Source organism: Centruroides vittatus, unplaced genomic scaffold, assembly GCF_030686945.1.
Source record: "Centruroides vittatus isolate TY-2023 unplaced genomic scaffold, ASM3068694v2 contig_371, whole genome shotgun sequence".
NCBI classification, from domain to species: domain Eukaryota; kingdom Metazoa; phylum Arthropoda; class Arachnida; order Scorpiones; family Buthidae; genus Centruroides; species Centruroides vittatus.
Window position 1 is genome coordinate 3,227,611 of NW_027122194.1, and position 24,894 is coordinate 3,252,504.

The 24,894-nt window shown below is 26.4% G+C and overlaps 1 protein-coding gene across 4 annotated transcripts in view; it reads left to right on the plus strand.

The window, feature by feature from the left end:
* Positions 1-24,894, plus strand: part of LOC136975438 (nucleolysin TIAR-like) — a 303,606-nt gene that overhangs the window by 33,110 nt on the left and 245,602 nt on the right. For 2 of the 4 annotated variants that reach the window (XM_067270497.1, XM_067270498.1), the window contains exon 3: positions 6,794-6,852. The exons of the other annotated variants lie outside the window; for them this stretch is intronic. The gene's annotated coding sequence lies outside the window, so the exon portion shown is untranslated. The remainder of the gene's footprint in view (positions 1-6,793; positions 6,853-24,894) is intronic. 4 annotated transcript variants of the gene reach the window in all.

Genomic DNA, 24,894 nt, shown 5'->3' on the forward strand with positions numbered 1-24,894 from the left:
TAGCAGAAACCCACGTCCTTGTCTGTTTTCGTATGCAAATAAACACTTGTTTTGTGTGTAAAGAATTTTTGCATCAGCAATTTTTCAAAATGTGGAGTGTAATTGAGCAAGGAACATGCATTAAATTTTGTTTTTGCAACAGAATTACTGCTACAGTAATGTTGGAAGTGTTACAAAAAGCCTTTAGTGATGATAATCTATCAAAAACAAGAGTTTTTGAATGGTACGCAATATTCAAGGAAGGCAGAGAACATTATTATATGAGAAATAGTTAAATTCATATTTGAAATCTATTTTAAGCACTAAGAAAACTACATTACTTTGTTCAGTAAAAAATTATTGTTGATCAGTGTTATATAAAAGTAAATACAATATTTTCACTAATTTGGTATTTAAGAAATAGAGAATTTGGATAAAATTTACATGTAATGAAAGAATTTAAACAATTAGAAATTATCAATCAAATACAAATAAACAATATTATTTTTTAAATCAAATTTCCTTTGTGAGTTTGAGATGAAAAAAATTATGCTTAGATGAACTTTTCTAAAGATATTCATATTTATTGATATATTCTTTATTTTTTTGTATTATTCTAAAATTTGCTGAAATAATATTTTCATAACAAAAAATTTCATTTTTATTCGTATGCAGGTATCAATAATGTTTAATATTAATAATAAAAGCTTGAATTCCATATGTGTAATGTCATATTGTTTGATTAACAAATAGATTTTATTCTTTTTCTAATTTTTGTGTGAATACATTTTTGAAATAAACTGATAATGAGTTTCAGATGATTATATTTGAGTAGAATTATTTAAGAAAAATATATAACTTAATTTTTTTTAATTAAAAATTTTTGACATCAGTGTTTTTTTAAAAATACTTTTTAATAATCTGTATACTATATTGGTTGGTTGTAATTAAATACAGAAAAACAGCACAAAATACCACCATATTTTTAAGAATTCTATATTTCAAATGAAAATGAAATAAGTTTCATTAAAATTTGGTTATGGATTACCAAGTTATCATTGTTCTTTTTCTACTGATGGTGTCATTCTGTACAATGTCAGTTTGTGAAGTTACAGATTACTGTCTTAAAACTATATTTAAATTTAAATCTTTTGATGGGTTAATTTAGGTGCAGTATTGAAATTATCTTGTATTCTCTCTGTAACTTCTAAGTACTAGACAACCCAATGGGTTCTGGGTAGAATAATACTGTACATAACTATAAATTTGGTTATAACTTAGAGAGATAATGTGAGTTTTAATTATTTAAATATATAAAATAGAATGGATATCTGTCTGTCCTCTATATGCTTCGAAACTCTTCGACAATATTCATTGTATTTTACCAACCTTCCTCAGAAAGAAATACAAATCAAATGTGTTTAAAATTTTTAAAACAAGTTAGAATAAATATTTTAAATGTTGATAGCTGGCAGGACCTTTCAGATTATGAATAAATGAAATTATAAAGATATGTATGTAAAACATATAAAAATAAAAATAATAATAATAAAAAAAAATATAAAAACAAATAATACAGGAAATTTTTTAGTTTGAAATTCATGGGATGAAATAATTGCAACTTTGAATTATTGAGTTATAAATTGTTTGAGATTTACATTTTTCTGTACAATATGCCAAATGCCATGTAACAACATATTGGTCTTCTCTTTGGTCTAGTGCTGTCACACACAATGCTGATGCATGCTGGATCGAGGAGGAGAGCAGAAACTGCACAACATACCAACTATGCCCTGTGCTGAAATAAACACACGATATCCAATACACTGTCAACAGAACACACAACTGGAAGACACCTGGTGTAGACAACATTCACAATTTCTGGTACAAAAAGTTTACATCATCATCAATCCACAAGACATGCCAAATTTTCTTACTCAGGACATCACCTACATGAAACCTAAAAACAACAATACCACAGACCCCACACAATACAGACCAATTACATGTCTTCCAACACTCTACAAATTATTGACATCCTGTATGGCAAACAAAATATACAAACATGTTGAAGAACTCGACTTTCTAACGGAACAACAAAAAGGTTGCCATAGAAATCACAGGGGATGCAAAGAACAGTTACTCATAGATTCAGTCATTCTACGGCAAGCACACAAACAACACAGAAACATACACATGGCATATATAGACTACAGAAAAGCATTCAACAGCATTCCACACAGTTGGCTACTACATATTCTACACATGTACAAAATACACACCATTAAACTTACACTCACATCACACTCATTGACAAACACAATAAAATCACATACATGATAGACATATCCATTCCAAACACTCACAATGTACAAAACACACTGAAAGAATTTGCAAGTACACAGAACTCGCCCAGGAAATAAGGCATCTGTGGAGGATGGACAGGGTGCTTATTGTACCTGTTGTTCTCTCCTCTACAGGTGTGATACTACACAGAAGCCTGGGATTATTACAATTGAATAGAAATACATACATCACACTAAAGAAGGCCACTTTATTGAATACATGCCATATTGTTAGGAAATTTCTGAATACAGACACTGACACTGATACACTTATTTAATTTTAGTTTTGTTTTGGTTGCTATGCCTTGACTCTGGTCTGGCAAAGTAAACAGCCACCAATGACAACCGAGTATAACCCACTAAACCAAACATAATAATAATATAAATGCAAAAGTAAATAGTTCGTGTCCAATGAGAACCATGTAGGTTGCCAGATAGGTTTATAAAAAGTAAAGCTGAATTTTTCAAAATTAGCCCAAATTGTGTTTAAAGTGATCCAAAAAATAATAAGTTTCCCAAATCTAGTAACCTAGAGTTGTACACATATCTCTATCTGCTACTTCTAGCCCAATGTTGCAATTCTGAAACCCAGCTGTATTTTATGAGATAAGAGAAAAAAGGATAGTCCATGGGTAAGGTGACACCCAAAAATGTGTTACTGTAAAAGCCATGTTGACCAGATTAGAGTTGTTCTTGATCTATTGTTCTCTTATAGTATGGTGGCACTTTGATCTAAATGAATGAGTTAACATAGGCATGTCACAGTTTGGACAGAACTTTTACTTTAAACTTTGAAGTAGCTGTATTTTGAACTAACTGAATTACTTAACATGTAAATCTCTATATCACTGGCAAGGACAAATAGTGCAGTTATTAAGTAATGGGATTTTGAACTATCTGAGTTTGAATTAATGAGGATTTCCTATAGCTGAGTATGAGTATTACCTCAATGCACATGATATGAGTTCATATAGTGTCATTTGGCATATATTTAAAAAAGACTCTCCATACCACAGGTTACAGCATTGGCTCTCACCTTGTCCTGCAGGACTAAGGTTTAATTCTGAATGATCCAAGGTTTTCAAGGGGGAATCTATAAAATGAGATATGTAACATTACACATCTATAAAAAAAACTACTATTATCTATTATGGTATCTTCTATTTACAAATTTTAAGTAGTAACTGACCTAATGGGCCATGATCTAGTAATGATTAAATGTCAATATTACTATTAGAGCCTTGCTTTTAAAACTAGTATTTGTCAAATGCGATGAATTCAGTTTAATTTTGGCAGAGTAATCCACAAAAAAATGCTGAATAATATACAGTGACATGATTTTATTGCAGAAAAAGAAACAGGAACTTCAAATTAAAGTATCTGAGCAATTTAAAAATTACATAGTAATAACACAACCTAAAGCTGTTTTTTAAGTTTTTGATTTTTAGATACTTATAAATTACTTTATAATTGTTTAAATAAAATCTAAAATGCAAGGAAGTTAAAGAAGAGTTTTATTAAGTTTCTAATTCTCTAAAATATAAAAATAAAATTAAAAAATCATTCTGAGTTATATTTTGCTTTAATGAATTATTTAAATTATGAAAAATTGTTTCTAATTTGTTTAAGTTTTTGAAGTTTTGAATTTCTAATTTTGAAATTGGAATGAAATTTGTCTGATATATTTCTACATTAAATTAAAATTCAGTATTAATTAAACTAGCTCATATTCCATAATTAGTAACATTTTAAATCATAAAAATTATAAATTTTGTATTATAATTGTTAATAGAAATAATCAGTTACTTTTTATGATTTAGATTTCTATATCATATCAGGAAAAACAAATAAAAGTTAAATTCAAATTACAAAGGTGCAATGTTTAAAATTGATGCTTAGTCATTTATTAATGGACTGCAGTGAAAAAATTGTAGACCTATGAATTCCCACTGTCATATGTCTCACTTTCGTTAATCTCAAGAAGTGTTAGATAAATGAAATTTAAGACCAGATATGGAAAGCTTAGATGCAAGAGGCCCTGATTAACTATATATGAACTTCTGATGCAAACTGGAAGTCATGTTATTTCAATTCAGAAATTTTTTTCTGAAAGGAGTTAAATGACTGGCACAACTCCATTGCTAATGGAAAAGTATGATGTACAGGGGCAAGACACTACAGTAGTAGTTTGAGGTGGAGAGCATATATTTTAAACTATAAAATCAACTTTACTTAAACTAAATAACCGGAGCAAAAATGTTCAAAAAGTAGAACATTTTTGCTTTGGTTATTTGGTTTAAGTAAGGTTGATTTTATATTCATCCTGGTGTGTTAAGAAGTTAAATATTTTAAATTAAAAATTTGATTAAAAATTGCAACCTGGAGTTGTGATGTCATAATAAATAATTGCTCACTTTGTTTTTGTAATTATTTTCATTACATTTTAGAATATCTTCATATATATGTGATTATAGATTATACGCACACACACACACACACACACACACACACACACACACACACACACACACGTAGATAATATATATATATTTTTTAAGTATTGTAAAAAGAAAATTGTTAATTTTATTACTATTATTATTTGTAAATGTTTGAATTCATAATGACTTCAACTTTCAACTTACCTGATCATGAATCTTAAAGATATTGATAGTTTATTATTGTAGTAAATATGCAAAGGATAATTCTTGTTACAAAATGCTTTCTTATTGTTAAATATCACTTTTTTTGTTTTATTTTTATTCTTTGAATAGTTAAAACAATTATTTAGAATATCTTGATTTAAATGTTATATCAATATTTCATTATAATCTGATTATCCAATTTGTTCAGTTGCATATATGATATAGAAATTGGATTAGATTTGTGCTGGAATTTTGAAATTTCAAACCTATAGATATTCACTGTTGTCCATCTCCTGTCCATCCATTCTTCCTTAATCTCAAGAATGGAGTTAAATAGATGAAAACTAAGGCCAGATATGGAAAGCTTAGGGCTGGAGACCCAGTTAACAATATATGTACTTCTAGTCTGGACTAGAAGTATATAGGCCATATTTAGTACCATATCCAATAGTAGGGTAATAGGCTACATTGTGCTATATAGCATATATAGTATTCTAGTGTAACTACACATGCTACTGTGACAATGCAGCAAAGATTATTTTAAAAATGTTATGTAATGATTAACACTAAACTTCAAGGAAATTTATTTATAAATATGGCATGTGTAATTCTGTATACTTTACAAGAAAATGTATTCCATAAAGTCGGTGATTTTTAAAATAATACTATTATAAATTACAGCCTGACATTTTCACAGTAAGTGATTGCTCATATAATTTAGATTTACAGTTTAAATTCAATATGAATTTTTTAAAATTTAATATATAATAATTTAAAATATTTAACTGAAACCAAATATACAAGTTTTTAATGAGTTAATATTTAGTAATTCAGAACTTGAAAACAAATACATTTCAAATAATAAAAAAATAAATGCTTTGACCTAGAAACAGGCAATTTAATGTTTAGTCATCAGCAAAGCTAAAAAATTGAGTCACTATAGATTTAAGATAATAGCAAATATGATCTATATGATTTCATAAAACATAATATTTTTAAGGAAGTTATACTTATATGTATTATGTAAAAATACTCATGTTTAAATGAATTGATGTTTCTTTATTGAAGTAATGGATACATTTCAGTAAAGTAACAATAATTATTTTTTCTAACATATAAAGTAATTTTAGTGTAAACTTCTTTATATGAGTATTTATTTGTCAAAATTATTAATATATTTGAATTATCATTCTGCTTAAATATTTATGAAAATAATTTAGTTGGAATGAATTTACTGTTAAAAAAGTATTATTTTTTTCATACTTTGATTAATTCCTAATTTTTTTTATACATAAAAGAAGAAATAAACGTTTTTCAATAATTTTTGTAAGATCTGTTTTAGTATTTTTTGTTTATTCTAATTAATATTACAAGAATTAATTAATAAAATTAGATTTATAATCTTGAAAATATCCATGTATATGTCAAAATTTTATTTGATAACATCTAAGTGAAAGTTATCATAGTTTTAAATTCTATTTATATAAAATAGTTTATTAAAACAAAATTTATATTTATATTATTTACAGTGTGAATCAGTTATGTAAAATTAATTTAAATTATTAAGATTTTCTAGATTTTTTTTTATGTATTCAAATTCATATAGTATTTAAAATTATAGATATCATTTTAGAAAACATATCAATTTTAATTTTATATCAGTTTTTATTGTAAATATAATTTATGGAGGAAGTATAATTAAATTATTACAGTGGCATCAGGAATAGGTAAAGCAGTTTTCAACTTCTCTTTCAAATTATTCCTTTTTTTAAATTTATTAGAAATTAAACTTATTTCCAAAACCAAGTATTCCGCTTTCATTTCCAGTCAAAAATCATCCTATCCAAAATGCAGTCAGGACTAAAACTATGAACGTCTGAAAAAAGGTAAAGCCTTTCTTCTGTCTCATATTAAAAATATTTATACTGATAGTTTGACTATAAGTAAAATGTCAGTCAAATTATCACTTGAGTTTCTGGTGATTAAATTTAATTTTTTTTTATCTTATTATTCATTCTTTTAGAATTTTGTTATTATTTATTTTCCTTTTAATCAAATCACTGTTATAATTTGAAATAATTCTTTCCTGTATGTGCATATGGATTGCATGTGTGTACTGTTATTGTGAGATTGTAATATGAAGTGTTTTCTCTCATAGATTAATTTTAAAAATATTTTAAAGGAGAGATCATTTTTATATAATAACATAGGTAGTGGTATATTTAGAATGGAATTAGTAAATACATATTGTTTCACTTTTTTTTTGTATTTCATATTTCTTCTGTATATAAGGAAAGAGAATATACATATACTTACTGTAATTTATATTATATAACTGGTTTTCCTATAAATTTTAATATAATTGTTAATTAGATCAACATTATAATGAAATTTTATTATATGTAATTATTACTTCAAAATAACATGAATTAAAAATGAACCAAAAAGAAATTTTTATAAAACCTTTCGATATAAATGTTTATTTATGAAACATAAGTTATACTATCCGTATATGAATTCAACTAAATATGAATACTTATGGTATCTGAAACTTACATGTTTAAAATAGTTGAATAAACTTCCTAACCATAACTTGATTTTCACAGCTAAATATATCTAGAAACTAATAATCTGATTTGTAATTAACTAATCAAAAATAAGTGATTCTTTATTGAATATAATTGAGTTTTAGATAAATTTAGCTATTGAATAATTGTTACTTTCTGTTTCTATTGAAAACAGATTTTTTAAATATAGTTTTGTTTTTGTATTTTATGTTACAGAATATTCATTTTTGTGAACTGTGAAGTGTATTATTTAAAAAATTATTTATTTGCCATAACTATTCATATATAACTGTGTTGATGCTTGGATATTATAATTTATTGATATCATGTTTTCTGTAAAATTTTAGAAAAAGACTAGGCTATATGATTTTTTTAATTAAAATATTAAATGTACTTGTTATAAAATTTATATATAAGTAGTTAACAATAGTCATTAATATTAATATTTATATAGAAAATTCATAATAGAATTGGCTTAGAAAACATCAAAAATTAAAATTTAATAGAAAATTTTAGTATTTTGAATGGGTGTGAATAAAATAAATTTTTAAAAATAATATAATAATTGAAATAATTTAAATTATTGTTGCATTAAATTGGTGCTTTTTAATAAAGCTTTGGTACAATAATACTTTGCTTTATTTTTGTCAGAATTTTTGGTAAGAGATCAGGAAATAATAAGCTATTAATTATCTTAATTGATTTATTAAATATAAGCTATGATAATTAATAGCTAATTATGATTATTTTCAATTTTAATATTTTTAGAAGTTTAAATTGATAGTTTTAAAAGATAAGTTTAAAGTAAGAATTAATTCTTATTTATTCATTTTTTGATAGATGTTTGTTATTGTAATAATTTCTGTTTGTATTTATATTATTATTATTTTGTAACAAATTTATAATCTTATAAATCAGTTAAGGTTTTATAATTTCTCTGCACACAGTTGAATATCAAATCAATAGTGATGTTCTTGTGTTCCAGTTCTGTTTTTAATTTAACAAAATTGTATTATTTTAACAAAACTAAAAAAACAACAAATATTTGTTTTAATTATGAAGTTATGTAAGCAAAAGATAACCTTTCCTAATCTAAATATTGTGTAACATTTGAACAAATACAGGGTATCTCAAAAGTATGTAGGAAAGATGTAACTTTATTTGTGAAACATCCTCTACATGTTTGCCATTTAAACAGTATTAAGATTTGCATCAATGGATGGATTGATGGAGAAAAGCAACATAATATATGGGCAATCTACCAAAGGAGTTCTTCCTGGCAGGATTTTCTATGGAAACTGATACCTATTTCGGTATTAGACATGTAAAGAAAACCTGGAAAACTGCATGTGGTCATCCTGTTGGTTAGGCATGAACCCATGATCAACTACCAGTGTTCAGTGGATTTTATCTGTTGGAAACTGTTTGGCTCAATTTGCATTCTATGTATGGAAACTTTTGGGCCACATTGTATATTCTGAACATCATCAATAAAGCTTTTTCTACATGCTTCTATATTTTAAAGATATTTAGTCCTAAAATATTTGTCATATTTTGTATTCATAAATATTTGTATAATATTCTTTTTGTACATTTAAGCTGCATATTTTAGATTACTTGAAAAACCTCTGACATTTATTTTTAACTAAAGGAAAAAATTTTATTGTGAAATTTCTCCTAATGGATATATTTCTAATAATTCATTTAGAAGTAGATAAATAAATCCTTCTTTAATTGTCTTAATAAAAGATCAAGGATAAAGATGTTTTTATTATATTTCAATTTTTACATTTTTCCCCCCCTCTCTTGTCATGTCTCACTCTTTTAAAACATTCAAGATATTTTAACAAAATGTAAGATCTATAAAAAAATAAATGTTTAAATATGCCTCCTATTTTAAATGACCTTCTTTGTTTTTATATTCTGACTGAAAGCTGGCCACTCCTGACTTATATGACATTGAGAACTTTATAATCCAATTAGGATATTCTCATATTTCTTTAGTATGTCATAATCAGCAAGGGGGTATGTATCTTTCTAATTTTTCCATCCTTACTACATGTAGAAAAAGTATTCAAATATCTTGATTGTTGTTGTTGTTAAAATTTTGGCTATCAAACTATTTATTATTGTAGTGTATGCCACTCACACTAAAAAAACAAATATTTTTTTACTATTAATAGATTCTTATTTTTTTTTAATTCCCTGTCAAACTGCCATCTTTTTTTGTGTGGCAATTTTAATCTCTCAAATGTTTCTTGGTCTTCCAACAGTCCTTATTATTTTTCTCTTGATCAAGAAGAAATGTTTTTTATCACTGAAATTTAATACTATTTTAATTTGTCTCAAATTTTTTCCAGAAACAATACCTTTCTAAACCTGGAATTCAGTTTTAATTGTTTTCTTAACACTTGTTCATGGATTCTCGCCTGATCACTTGGCAATATGTTTGGAAGTTTCTTGTATCATTAAAATTTCTAATTTTAAATGGTTTATCAATATACTTTTATGGCTTCATTTCAGTTGTAAAAAGGCCAACAAACACCTTTGCTCATTTGACTGGTAATTCTTAATATCCTCTTTTCTGCTCCCTAAAATTATAACAGATCTATCTGTCTTATAACATTTTAATTTCCATTTCAATAAATTCCTATAAACCCACAAAATTGAAGTTTTGTTCTATAAGTGGTTTTCTTATCATTTTAAACTCAAGAATCATCTCTGAAAACATTGGAGTAAGTGGAAAAGATCTGGCAACTTATGCAATCTGTACATTTTCCATGTCATCCAAAAACAGTATTACTGTGAATGCAATACAGTAGAGCGTTGTTTATCCGAAAACCGATCAACCGAAAGTGTTCCAGTCGGACTATGTTGTGCTGAATCGAATGTTTTTGATACTAGATTAACTTCCAAAATATAATTTTTTGTTTTTATATTTTTCAATATATTTATTTTCTTTGTACAAAATAAAGAAATAATTTTTAACAATACAATAGCCATGATTATTATTTTAAAAAATTTTCGTTAGCTTTAATATCAATGAAAATTCAACACAAAGCAACATGCAACAGATAAAAATTTCAACATGAGATAGGTTAATATATTTTTTCATACATAATTGGTTATCCAAAAAATAAGTTATCCAAACAACTCCAGTCCCCAATTGATTCGGATAAACGATGCTCTACTGTACCACCTTTCAATTGTACATGGAACTTTCTATCCTCTCCCCTCCTTCTTGTTTTAATAACTGCAGGGTAATTTAGCCTGAGGATGCTCATTTAATACAGGTGAAAACATTACCTTTTTCTGCTGGTTTTTTGTTTTAGTTGCTGCTTTTATTCTCTATGTATTTCAGATATTTGCAACTGGATATTTGAGTCATTTTCCATGTTCACAAAACTAAACTTTGCTTATTTGCAAAGCAAAAATAATAAAATGATGAATGAAGAGCTAATTAAATCATATAATGATTTTCTCTGAATCATATTTTACTGCATTTTCATTTTCATTTTTTGATTGTTGGGCTGCACTAATGGATACTATTGTAGTTTTGGAATTATTACAGCACATTCACTTTTACGGATATTAGTTTTTGTGCTTTACATTGGTATGCATTCTGAATGTCAATGCTATCTTTTTTTACAAGAGAATTTTAACTAATTTGTTTATCTTTATATATAACAATGCAATAAACTTGTAGTAAAATATCAAAAAGGCCAATGAAAATTATATTTCTTGAAAACAAATCTTAGTTCTACATTATTTACAGTAGAAATTAACTTCTACATTTTTGTTGTAAATGAATCTGTCTTAAGGTACAGTAAGAAAAAAGGCAGAGATTAGAAATATGGCAAAATCTTCTCAAGGAATAAAATGACTATCAAGATTGTCATAGATTCAACCATTGAGGAATGGAAAATACAGTCCCTTCAACTTTAAGAATGAAGATCAATCACAGAAGAATGTCTTAGTGATTTTGTTATTCATGAAAAGGTAAAACATCTCATTCAGTTCAATAAATTATATTTAAAGTCACTGATATATCTGAGGGTAAGACAGTAAAAGCACTTATCCTGTTACTCTGAGAGACTGTTTTAAATTCAAGTCAGAGGCTGAGGAAGTTTTCATGTATGATCTTTACTGGATATCAGACCCACAATATGGGAAATTGTGGTAAATCCTTCATTTTCACTGGGCCTTCCATGATGATTGTGGAAGAGGTCATCAGAAAAGTATGTTCAGAAAGGAGAGAATGAATAAGAGATACTTCTGAAAGGATAATTTCAAAGCTTTAAGAAAAAGAATGCTTTACATGATGTAATGATTGTTGGGGAAGAATCTTAAATTTTACCAAAGAAATGAAAGAATGCATATCATGTTACCAGGAACTGTTGCTTGACTTCTAAAGAAACCAGAAAAACTTAGAAATTTTTTAAAATAGATAAATGATTTTTTTATAGCTTGCATGTAATGTATTTATCTTTTAATATAAAATAAAATAGAAATTTTTTTATTTTTGTCTGAAAACTTGATTTAATTTTCTGAGTTTTTTTCTCAGTCCTTTAATCTTATTGTTTCAATGTATTTTTCATTTCTTTATTCATGGTTTTAATATTTGTAGTAGAGATTGCAAAGAATGCAATATCTGTGAATTAGATTGCTAGATAAATGAAATCAGTTTCTTTCAATACTACTGTGGAAAAATATTCCACAGTAATGTCAATGTAATGGATAAAATTTTAATAATTTCAATGCTTCTAACTTTAAAAAACGTTTCAATAAAATCTGTTAAATTTTCACTTACTGACTTGTTTTCTTTCATAATTTGAAAATATGGACAATACCTATTGTTATATAAATTGGTTAGAAGGAAAACATAAATAAACCTATATTTCCTGTTTATATTTTTTTTCTAAAATCTTAATGCAATTGTTACATGCTTTTTTTTTCACTTTATATATATATTATGATAATAGTAAGCCAAATACTGTATTTATTTGGTCTACTGACTGTTCCACATGATTTTTTAATAAACCGCATAAATATAAGAGAGCTTAAATTTCTACTACTTTTTACAAATTTATGAAGAGTTATGAATAGAGGTATGTTCAATTATTTTTAGTTAATACTGCAAATCTGTATGTACTCAAGTAATTATGTGAGGCACTGCTGTTTTGAATGTAATGTTTACTGGAAAAGTATTCATACAGTATACATATTTGCAATAAGAACTTCAATTATAAACTATTTTGAAACAGTGGCTAATTTATAATCTATATTTCACAATGGAACATCTTGAGTTTTAATTAACATTTACCATTACACATTTTAAATATAATAAAATGATATACAACGATTAGAAATTAAATCACTAAGGCAGACTATTTATAAAATGCAGAAAAACCTACAAGTGTTTCAATTAAGACTATCAAACAGTAAACTCTAGTGTCTTATAACGAAGTCTGTTTTAATCAGAAGACAAAGTTCAGTTGACCAAAGAAATTTTATTTGCTAAACATTTCAGAATTGAAACACTCTCTTTTTAGTTTTTTAAAAACAAGGAACTTTGCAATGTGATTATATATATAAAACACTTTGAGGAGTATATTGAGATGTTACTGGGAGGTGTCTATTTAAAACTGGAGTTTTTCCAGTTGATATTTTTAAGTTTTTACTTTTTAATTTTTTTGTCATAAAATTACTATTGTTGGTTATACTTGTATTTGTAGCCTGAAGAAGGGAGATGTTCAGTCCCAAAATGCCTGGTGAATAAAATTTCTTTGGTCAACAATTTTATCTCCTTATTAAAACAGACTTAGTTATAAGACAAACTCAGGTTTACTGTTTGATAGTCATAATTGGAACATCTGTAGGTTTTCTGCATTTATATAAAACAAACAATATTAAGTCTGATATTTGCACACAGAAAGTATTTGTACACATTTACTGTATTATTTATGGGTGCAAGAGTATGCCTGGTTGACTACAAATGACACTACTAGGTCATGTTACAGATTATTTGAGTTAGAGAAGTTTTACTATATTTAGAAATAAGATGGACTGCAAAATAAAAAAAACTCTGAAAGAGTAAAAATAGTCTAAATCTGCATAATAACCAAAAATCATTACACAAAATTGCCAAAATTGTGAACAGATCTAACTCAACTGTTCAATGCATCATAGACAGATATTCAAACAGCAACAGACTTTACAATTAACTGAGAGATGGGTGTCCTCTAATTTTAAGTCAATATGATGTGTATGTGATGGTGAGGAAAGTCAAGACAAATCCTAAGATAAGTGCCCCTAAGATTTCAGCTGAAGTAGAAAATAGCATTGGCAAGAAGATATCACACAACACAGTCCAAAATATTTTTAGTTGGAAAGGATACCTTGGCAGAACTGCCCAGAGATAATGGTGGATCAGTAAAGTAAACTAGAAGAAAAGATTATGGTTTGCTAGAGAATATCACATCTTGCCCTAAATATTCTAGTATAAAGTTGTATTCACAAACAAAAACAAGTTCAACATGTCTGGTGGAAGCTGTCTGACATGGCAAAAACCAAATACAAAATTGAATGTGCAATTATTTATTGTGACATTGTCACAATGCCAGATTGCAATTTTTAATCATATTTTTAATTTATTTACTTTAAAATATATGCTCTCCATCTCGAATTAGTAGTGTCTTGCCACTGTACAACATACTTTTCCTGTTACAGTAGAATGGTACTGGTCATCTGTCTCAGTGGCTCTTAACCTTCTTATATTCCTAACCCACCAAATATTTCATAATTTTTTTGTGACCTCCATTTTTTTAATAATAATTTATATTTGTTTTATTATCTATAATAAATTGATTTTTTTATTATTGCTTTATTTTTTTTATATAATAAATGTAAATCATAACTTTATTATTTCATTATCTATTTAAATAACATTCAAACTTCACAATTAAATATGAAAACTCATTAATTTTTAACAAAAAATAAAATAAGAAACATGTAAAATGTTTTAACATGTTGCTGTTTACATGTTCTAAACACAGTACACAAATTATTTATAACACAACAACAACACTATTTGTAATTTATTTTCAACACTAGTGAGTAACACTCTGGCACTCGACAATTAATTAATAAAGGCACAACACTGGTTCTTTGCCAGCCCAGCACCACTCTGGTCAGCACTGCCTGGCCACACCAAAGGGAAAAGAACAATTTTTCCCTTCCTAGGCAGGAAGATCTCTCCCTGCATTCTCAAGTCTATAGTTACACAACACACCTGACACGTGTGACAGAGCTGTGGACTGTACATCAACACTACGTAACATAAACACACGTGTTACAATTTTGTTAAATTGAATATCGAACTTAACAAAACATGTCAATAAATCGATCCAAAGTCGATGCTAAAACTAAACTAAAACACCCACAATTTGTCGTAAAGATTTTGCATATCTTTTGCAAAAATATTTAAATTTTCAAAGCCTACTACTAAGCCTACTATTTTTCCTAATTATTTTTAAAATTCCAAGAATTAATAGTTTCTTAGAATTGCTTTGGAATAAAAGAAGTAAATACTATGGTGTAAGTAACATATTTGCATTTATTTCTTCTGTACTAACAAAGTTGTATGTAGGAAGAAATAAAAAATAAAACTAAATATCTTTCTTATTTCACTTTTCAATACGATATTCGGTTATACATCAATTTTCTTTTTATTATATTCTGAAGGAAATTTTGCATAATTTGGCAACCCCCCGGCAAACTTCTTATGGACCCCCAGGAGGCCGTGACCCCCCTGTTTAGAATCACTGATCTATCTATCTGATTTTAGGAAAAATTTTAAAATTGAAATATTGTGACTTTTGGTGCAAACTGTTGCAAATGTTAAAATTGAAATAATGTGATTTATGATATTTATAGTTAGTTTGGGCCTCTCCATATCTGGTCTCAACTTTTATCTGTCTAACTCCATTCTTGAGATTAAGGAAGGACAGACAGACATATGACAGTGGGAATTTATAGGTAAAAGCATTTCTTCCACAGTGAAAGACTGGAGGATCAGTGGTTGTTTAGAAATGTATGAATACAACAAGAGTGAGTTTTCTGCACTTTATCCATGGCATTATGGATCAGTACACTTACATTGACATATTGAAGGAAAATTTTTTCATTCATGTTTAGAAGATGGAATTTTCCAACAATTACATCTTTATATAGAACAACAATTCAAAGCATGTGGCTTGGAACATGTGAATATGGTTATTGTACAGCATCCCCATTATCTTGAAACACCACTACAAAGTGCTGACATCAATTCCATTGAGTATGTATTGCATTATTTTGATAAGAAAATAAGGTATTGCAAAGAAAATAAGTTAATAAGAAAATAAGTTATTGCAGTTTGAATAGAGATCAGGGCCGGATTTACATAAGGACATTTGGGCCGGTGCCCAGGGCCCCCCACAAAACTATTTTAAACATAATTTTTTTCCCCCTATTACTGTGACAACCTAGTGTGGCCTAATCATGAGAACCACAGGCAAAGAAACCAAACCCAGGAAAAAAACCTATGAAACGTTGGAAACTTTTGGGAAAAAAAATTTTACATAGGTATTTTTCAATTAAATTAAAATAATTAGTTTTACACAATAAAATATATGTATGTTTACAATAACCTTATTTTTAAATGAAATTTACAACTTTCTAGTTGAAATCTAGTTGAAAGTACAGTATTTTGTGTAAATTTTCTAAATCATCAAATTTGCCTACTCTTAAAGGGTGGCCCCCATTGAATTTGAGCCCAGGGCTCCTGGATTAGTAAATCCAGCCCTGATAGAGATGATTTAAAATTAGCATTACAAGAAGAGTGAAATATCATCTCCTTTGAGTTCACAGCCAAGTTGGTCAATTCCATGCAATTATTAATATATTTGAGTGAAGTTATAAGATTTAAAGGAGTTACCAACAAAATATTAATATGCACTTTTGTTGTACTGTTAATGCATTTTCTCTTATTACAGTTATGTGTATGAATACTTTTTGTGGGACAAAATGTTCACTTGTTCCAGTTTTTTGTGCAATTCATGTAGTGTTGTCATTATTTGTGTGTCCTATCCAATAAAATGTTTTCTTAAGAACATGAGAGAATAATATATTACAAGTTTTCTTATTTATATTTTTTTATTTAATGTGACCTAGGGTGCATGAATATTTTTTACATTAACTATATTTATTTATTTAAATGCTCTAACTTTATATCTGAAGAAACTATGTTCAGTTATTGGCAGAATACCTACATGCTAATTTGTAAATAAATTTATATTTTAATTTCTTTATTTTAGTTATATTGTCTATAATAAAAACATTGTTGTGATTGTATTAAAAGTATTGGTAAACAACAGAAATTATTGAAGTTTTAAAGTATTTCAAACTGAAAAAATTTTAAAGAATTTTTGCAGTTAGAAGTAAATAATAAATGAAAACATTATCTATGATATAGAGTCATTGTTGTGATATTTAAATTTTCATTACATTATTTGGTTTGATTCATAATAGCATTAAAAAACTTTTTTTATACGAAATATTAATCACTAAAATTTAGTTATAGCTATACCAATGAAAAACTATTTTCATTGTTATATCTTAACTGAAAATTCTGTTAATAAAAGCATTATCTGAATTAATTTCTCAAAAAATGTTTTATGTAATGAAACATATATATAGGGATTTTAGTTTCTTAAAATTATTTTTAGTGAAAATTAATAGCTGATTAAAAAGAGTGAATTTAATTTTTTTAGAAATATATTTTTAATATCTTGTAATAAAACTGAGAATGCAAGAATCTTTGTGATTGTTCTTTTGACTATTTAGAAGTAACTTATCTGATATACAACATATACTGCATCATTATTTACTATTTATTTTTAAATATTTATAAAAATTAATAGTATTTCATTGTTTAATATTTGCCACTTAAAGATTCCAAAAATAGTATGTAAGATTAGAATCTGCTTATTGTAATCAGATATTGTTATCTGTCATTTGAGCCATTTTCTTTGAAAGTGGTGTTAGTCCATTTTTGACAAAAAGTTAGTTAATGATGATAATGAATGTAATCTGCTATGAGCTTTTTATCTATAAACAGTTTTCAAAAAAAATCCTTCAAAATTTTCATCATTTTGTCAATATAAATTTACGTAGTTAATGAAATTACAAATATAATTACTTTGAAAGTGGCGTAAGTCCACTTTCCGCAAAAATTTACTATATATTCCTACAGATTATTATACCATCATACAACAATGCCAAAAACATAGAAAGTTTATTTTACATGAAATGAAATGAGATGATTTTGTTCTGACGAAAACCGGTAGGAAATGCAATTCTAAGAAGACGAAAAAATACTATAGTGAAGAGGTAAATTGGCTGAAGATATGTTGAATAAGGGTTTTAAAAAACAAACCATATACAATGCTGTATAAAACTTTATTTGATGAAAATGCGGAGTTTAAAACAGTAGATTTATCCCCCAGACGAGGAAGACCACAAAAATTGAAAATATAATACTAGCACCTTTCTATCATCATGCCAGGCCCATCACATCTGAAAAATTCAATGATATGATGGATCTATTACCTTATATTTCTCCAATACATCATGACTATTTTCAAAAACTTCCTCATAATGATAAAAATTAAAAATGGCACTTATTAATATAAAATTGTAATTAAATGGCATCACCTGAAGAAGTATGGAAATAAAGCCTTTTTATTTTGTTTTTTTGACATATTTAATAAAAATTTCATAAAAATTGGTTTGATTCAATTGAAATCCTGTTGTAATAACCGTCGTTGGTTATAGCTTATTTATGCTGGAAGAGGAGATCAGGCCGAAGGTCCGGGTAGCGTAACTGAAATCCCATATTCAATATTTTATAAATGTATGATTTTCACATTTTGTTGACTTTGAAAGTGGTGTAAGTCCATTTGAGGTCATCAAAAGTATAAATTTCTTTTAGCTAATACTTAAAAAATGATCACATTATAAACTTAAATCAATTTAATATTTAAAAAACATAAAATGAGTGTATTAACATAAACTAATATTTTTCAAACCATTCAAATACAAACCCTTAAATATCTCTATATAATATAAAATGGACTTACACCAAAAGAAAACGGCTCATTTAATATTATCAGAAATAACATGTCTCAAAACATGTAAGTTAAAATACATTTGTAAAACTGCTGTTGTTATAATCAGAATTTCAGTTATAGTTATTTTTTTCTGGTAAAAAGACATTTTTGAACTCTGTTCCAACAACCTTAACAATTGTTATCATTTTTAAAATAAGTAAGACAAAAACCTTTCACACTTTGTTTCTAGCAGTTTAATCACTAAGTACAAATGTTTTTGGCCATTTTGAATGGCCTTCTCAGATACAATAAGGTCGGTTGGAATGTCGGTTAGCAAATATTTAAATGACATCACTGTTTATAAAAGTTCCTTCTTACTAGTGACGTCATTGCTAAGAAAGTTTAAACGATATTGACATTGTTAATTATCTTTTGAGTTTAACCAAGATGTGTGAATGACTATTGATGATAAGATAATTGTTAAAAGTGGAAAATAAAAAATGAAAAGTTTAGAAATTGTTTGAATGATTGAAACGGACTCGATGAGGGTGGATTGGCCTATTTAAGGGGTTATCAAGGAGTGATTGCCATGCGGTAGAGAGCGAGTCTGCATCTCTACTGTTAATACAGTTCTCTTTGAGGGATTTTGTAAAGATTTCTATTGTTTCAATTGTTCTAAGCTTGTTATAATCAAGCATAGGTATAATAATCTTAGCCTCTTCCCATTTGGCAATTATATTCAGTTCAGTTGCAAACTGGGCTAGGGTGGAATTAAATTTTTTGTTTTATGTGTCGTATTTATGCTCAGCTATCCTATTTGTAAGTGATCTGTTAAGTTTTTGTTCGGCTTAAATCTATTGTCCTCAAGCATAACCGAGTAAATCCCCGGTTTTCTGGCTTCGCTGCATTTATTCTTGGTATTAGCCAGAATTTTATATATCATAGGGTTGCGTTTGTATGTAAGATCAGCTTTGACCTTCTTGGTTATGATTTTAAATGCTTGGCTCATTCTAGGGTCAAAATCAACTACAATTTGTTTACATTGCTGTTAAGAGGTCTGGAATTAATCGCTTTGCTTTTTAAGTAACCATGTATTTTTTGAGCTAGCCTATCTATAAATTAACCATTGTAACTGTGGGCTATGGCGATGTGTTTGATGTGTTGGATTTCATGAAGCGCGTCATTAATCATCATTTTTGACCAGTGCTTTAAACATTGTTTAAAACATCTTTTTGCAGTGCTGTACTGTATTATAAATTGCTTACATTTCTTATTTCATAAAATAATTATTGCTTTTCAATTGGTTTTCGTTAGTACAGATAAATCCCAAAATGATAACAATAAGTGGATTTTACTATATTAGGATATAAGGAGGAGGATCTATTTATTCCTTAATTGCTTTCGATATAAACTGTTTTTTACATAATAGAGAATCTATTATTCTAAATAAACAGACGTCCTGTTCAGAATAAATTGATTAATTTTATATTTAAAAATCTAATTTATATTAATTCTAGAGTAATAGCATATTAAATAAATTTTTTCTTACAAGATTATAAATGCTTACTTCAGTTTTTTTATCTTGAACTAAGCATTTATTTTTGCATTGTATAATGGTTATTAAAGCTGTCAAGAAAACTTTAATCTTTTCTTAGTAAAATTTACAAAAAAAATTAAGTTTAAGTTTAAATTTTAATAAGATTAAAAATTGTGCTAATGTTAAATTAATATTTCAATTAATATAAGTAGAATAACAATATGAAAAGAATTTGCTAAAATATCAGAAATAAAAATAGATATTTTTCATTAAAACTTTCAATGTACTATTCATTTGTATCTAGTTGTAACAAATGTAACAAACAAATCTGCAGAATGTAATTGTATTGTAATTCATCCTTATCCTAATTATAATCAGATTTTTCTCATTTAGTTTTCATTGAAATGTTGATTTTTAATAGACATTTAGAATATTGAGTTTATATTTTGAATTCAGTTTCTGATTATATATCTTGTAATTTTTCTGTTATAAATTTCAAGTTTCACACATTAGTAAATTTATCCAATATGTTTATAAATAAGAATGTTTAAACCAGACAGTTACATAAATAGATTGAAATATTTGCTTACTTTATCCGAGACATTTTTAAATAATAATATAATTTATATATAAACATCGACTCACAAACCCAATTTATAGTTAAAGTCAAACTGCCAAATTATCATGCTATAATATGGTTATGTAATTAATTAAATATTAAGTAATTTGTCTAGAGATGGGCAGTTTTGCTAAAATCTCACACTAGATTTAATAATTATAATAAATTAAATTTGATTTAGAATTTGAAGAAGAGAATACTGACTAAGTGCAATGGAGGAAGGCCATGGGTATTTAAGTCATCATGAGTGATCATGTATGGTGATATCTACTTCAATAGTCTTAGAAGGAAAGATAGCTTGAAAGTCTGGGTAGCATAACTGGAAATGCATCTACATAGCAAATAGGAGTTATAACTTTGAGTCCCATTTTGGGTTGATTATTTTCTTCCAGAAAATTCTAAATTAAATTAAATTTATTATAATCATTAAATCTAATATAAGATGGCAGCATAGCTGTTTACTTTTAGACAAATTATTTAGTATTTAATTAATTATATAATTGTATTATAGCCTGCTAATTAATTCAGCAGTCATTTGGCTTTAATAGAATTTATTTTGTTAACATAATAGTCTTGAAAATAGATTCAGAATAGTACATTGATGTCTGATTTATAAAATAAGAAAAGTTTTTCAGGAAAGAATTATTTTATAATAAATAATAGTGACATTATATCTTATAATCTCATTTAAAAAGAAAATATTGGCTAGCATTTATAATTTTGAAGATTTCATTACAAGAACAGTGTTTGAGGAAGTAACTTCTCATTGTCAGAATACTGAAGTATTTAAATGATGAATTAATTCCTCAAAAAATGTTTAACATAATGAAAAAGTTTTGGGTTATAGTTTTTTTAAACCCCAATTTTTGTTAATTTAAATTTAAATTATCAGAATCTAAAAGTATTAACAATTGAAAATATGTCTTTTAATTCCATATGGAACTAAGTTTTCATTTTAATGAATTATTATTTTTACCATCCCCAAAATACATTTCACAATAAATAAAAATGTGTTAAGTAAAGATAAAATTTTAAAAGTTCTGGTAAAGTAATCCAATTATCAAAATTATAATAGATTCTAATAATTGGAATACTTTAGTTTTCATAAATGATTTTCATATGGATATCACATTAAACCACTTATATGGTTTACATGTTAAATAAAAATAATAAAAATTTGCTATATGTAATATGCAATATATTTAATAAAAAGTAATTAAAATTATTGGTTTAAATGAAATTGCGCTTATATTTTCCTGCTTTTTATTATTGAAATAAACTTAGTAGTATATTTCATAAATAACATTACTTCAACTGTTGTATAAAATTGGGCTATAAACTTGGTGATAATTAGAATTCTTTAGTTTTCATAAGTAGATATCACATTAAACCACTTATGATTTACCACTTATATGAATTTGGTGATATAATATTGCCAAATTTATAGCCAACAACAGGCTATAAATTAAATAAACAACAGGCCATATAACAACAATATGGCAGTTGAAGTAGTGTTGTTGCAGTGTATCAGGTTTTGTAAGATGTTTATATTTATTTCATAAATTGTGTAGTCCCAAGGATTATTTGCATATTGAAATAATAGTAATGATCAAGCAAACAATTTTGGGACAGTTAAATCTTTTAACTTTTTTTAAATTCTAACCAGGTCATTTTTATTGAAGAATTGTTTAGCTTCAAGTTGTTTTCCCTTTTGTCTCTGTCTGGAATTTAAAAAAGGATAAAAGATTTAATTGACCCAAAATTGTTTGTTTGATCATTATTATTTAATAGTATATCTATTATTTTCAATTAGATGGTATGATAACATTATCATACAATCTAACTGAAAATAATAATTTTTTATTGATCATTAATAATTTATATCTGGTTTCACCAATGAAATATATGTTTATTCTTCTAATATTGAATTAATATTTGAAGTAAAATTTTAATTCAGATTTATTATAATTTGCATTCTGTTTTATTATATTTTTAGTCTTTTCATATTTATGTTTTGTGGAGTCTTCACATTATGCATTTACTAAATAATTTTAAATATAACTAAATTAACCATTATGTTTACTTTGCTAAATTCAGTGTCAAATTGTTTTTGTCTTTCTCACATTTATTTGTGAAAATACTTTGAAAATAAGGTAAAATATAAAAGTATAGCTATGATCAATATATTTTTATATTCTATTTAGAAGTATTTTAATTATATTAATTTATACTTCTTTTTTATTTTTCATAATATTATTATTATTATTATTATTAAAAAATAAATATTTAATTTGTTAGCAAAAATATCCATTCTTGGAATTTCTTGGAAGAGTATTAATGCATTCTTAATTGTAATTGCTAAAAAATATTTTATATTACACCAGAGATAGAAAATAAAAGGAACAATAAAATGTGAAATTTCTAAAATTAAAAATGAAGGATCTGTTGTAGTATTTTGTTGAGTTTATTTTAATTTGTTAAGTTCAAATTGCAATTTTTGAGATTATTGGCTATGTTTGTTACTGGTGATTTGAGATCCTATTACAGTATATATTTGATTAATTGATATTTTCAATACTTTGTCCAAAAGTCAAGACATATTCAATGTCTATAATATATAGGATCTTTTTAGTAGAATTCCTTATAATATCAAATTCAAAATTTATTAAATTAGATTAGATATATATTATTATATTTAGAAAAAGTGTTAGTATAATGCATTACATCAAAAATAAATTTATTATAGCCTACAAGTTAAAAAAAATATTAAATTGCTTATTTTGAAAGTTAGTGTAATCAGTAAAATAACTACATTATTTATTTCTAGTAAGTAAAGTAAGTGAAAATAGTGTAAATTTTATATTTTTATATTGCAGTCAATTATTAAAACCAACCAAAAGTGAATTTAATCTGACTTTCACATGATAGAACTTCAATTATCGAAAATCTTTTATATTCCTTTATGTAAATCTTGATATTTCATTAAAAATTTCAAGACTGGATAACTTATGCTAAGAATTGATTGTTTGTTAGCTTTTAAAACTAATAACATAGAAACTAAAAGAGAAGAAAGAAATAAAGTTACAGTTCTAGAAAGTATTAAATACATACTCAATAATTTGAGGAGATAGTGGAGAAAAATTTTTGAATTAATGAAATTTCAAGTTACAGAAACTTCTGTTATTTTAATGAGATTGTAAATATCACAATACAAACACAATATGGGTAAACTTAAATACATTGTATTTTATCATTTTTTAGATGTGTGTGTATATATATATATAATAACAAACACCGACACAATTAGTGAAAAAAGTCTGTTACATAAGTTTGTTGTCAATGATTTATTGTTTCTTGTTCAATGGTGTTTTTGATGTGGTTGACCAACTCAAAAGCTTTTATGAATGATATAGTTTCTAGAAAGTCCCTTAAAAACTTTGGAGATTTTCTGGCTTCCTTATGTATAGGGGAGTAGGATATTTGCCCTTTATGGATTCATTTTTTTCCTCATCATCATTGCCTGTTCTTTTATTTTAGAAATAATGTAATCTTCAGATAAGTGTTTGCAGACAGCTAGGACATTTGTTGCTGCTCATTGTCAACATTGATAAAATTTTTGATTAAGATCAACAACTACATGAACTGATAGAAAGATAACAATCAAAGAAGACTAGGCTGAATTTTGATGGCAATTCCAATTTATCTGAAGTGTTAACAAATCATTGATCAAAACCTCTTTTTAAAGCAATTTGCAATGGCAATTTGTGGAATTTTATTTTAAGCTTTGTTAATCATTTGCATTGCATCTAACAGGTTGACTTCAAATTCATGTGGTCTATCTTTAATAATTGCAACATCTTTCATACAAAAAGCTTTATTTGCTATATGTTGTATAGGTAACGTTTTGGCATTGCAGAAACAATGGAGCTTTTTAAAGTCTTTCCAATTATTAACAATGGCAGTATTGTATTGTCTGCATGTCTGCTCCTAAAAGAAGAGTTACATGTTCTTTGCTTTTTTTTATCTCCATGATATTTTGTTTGGCAAAATTTAAA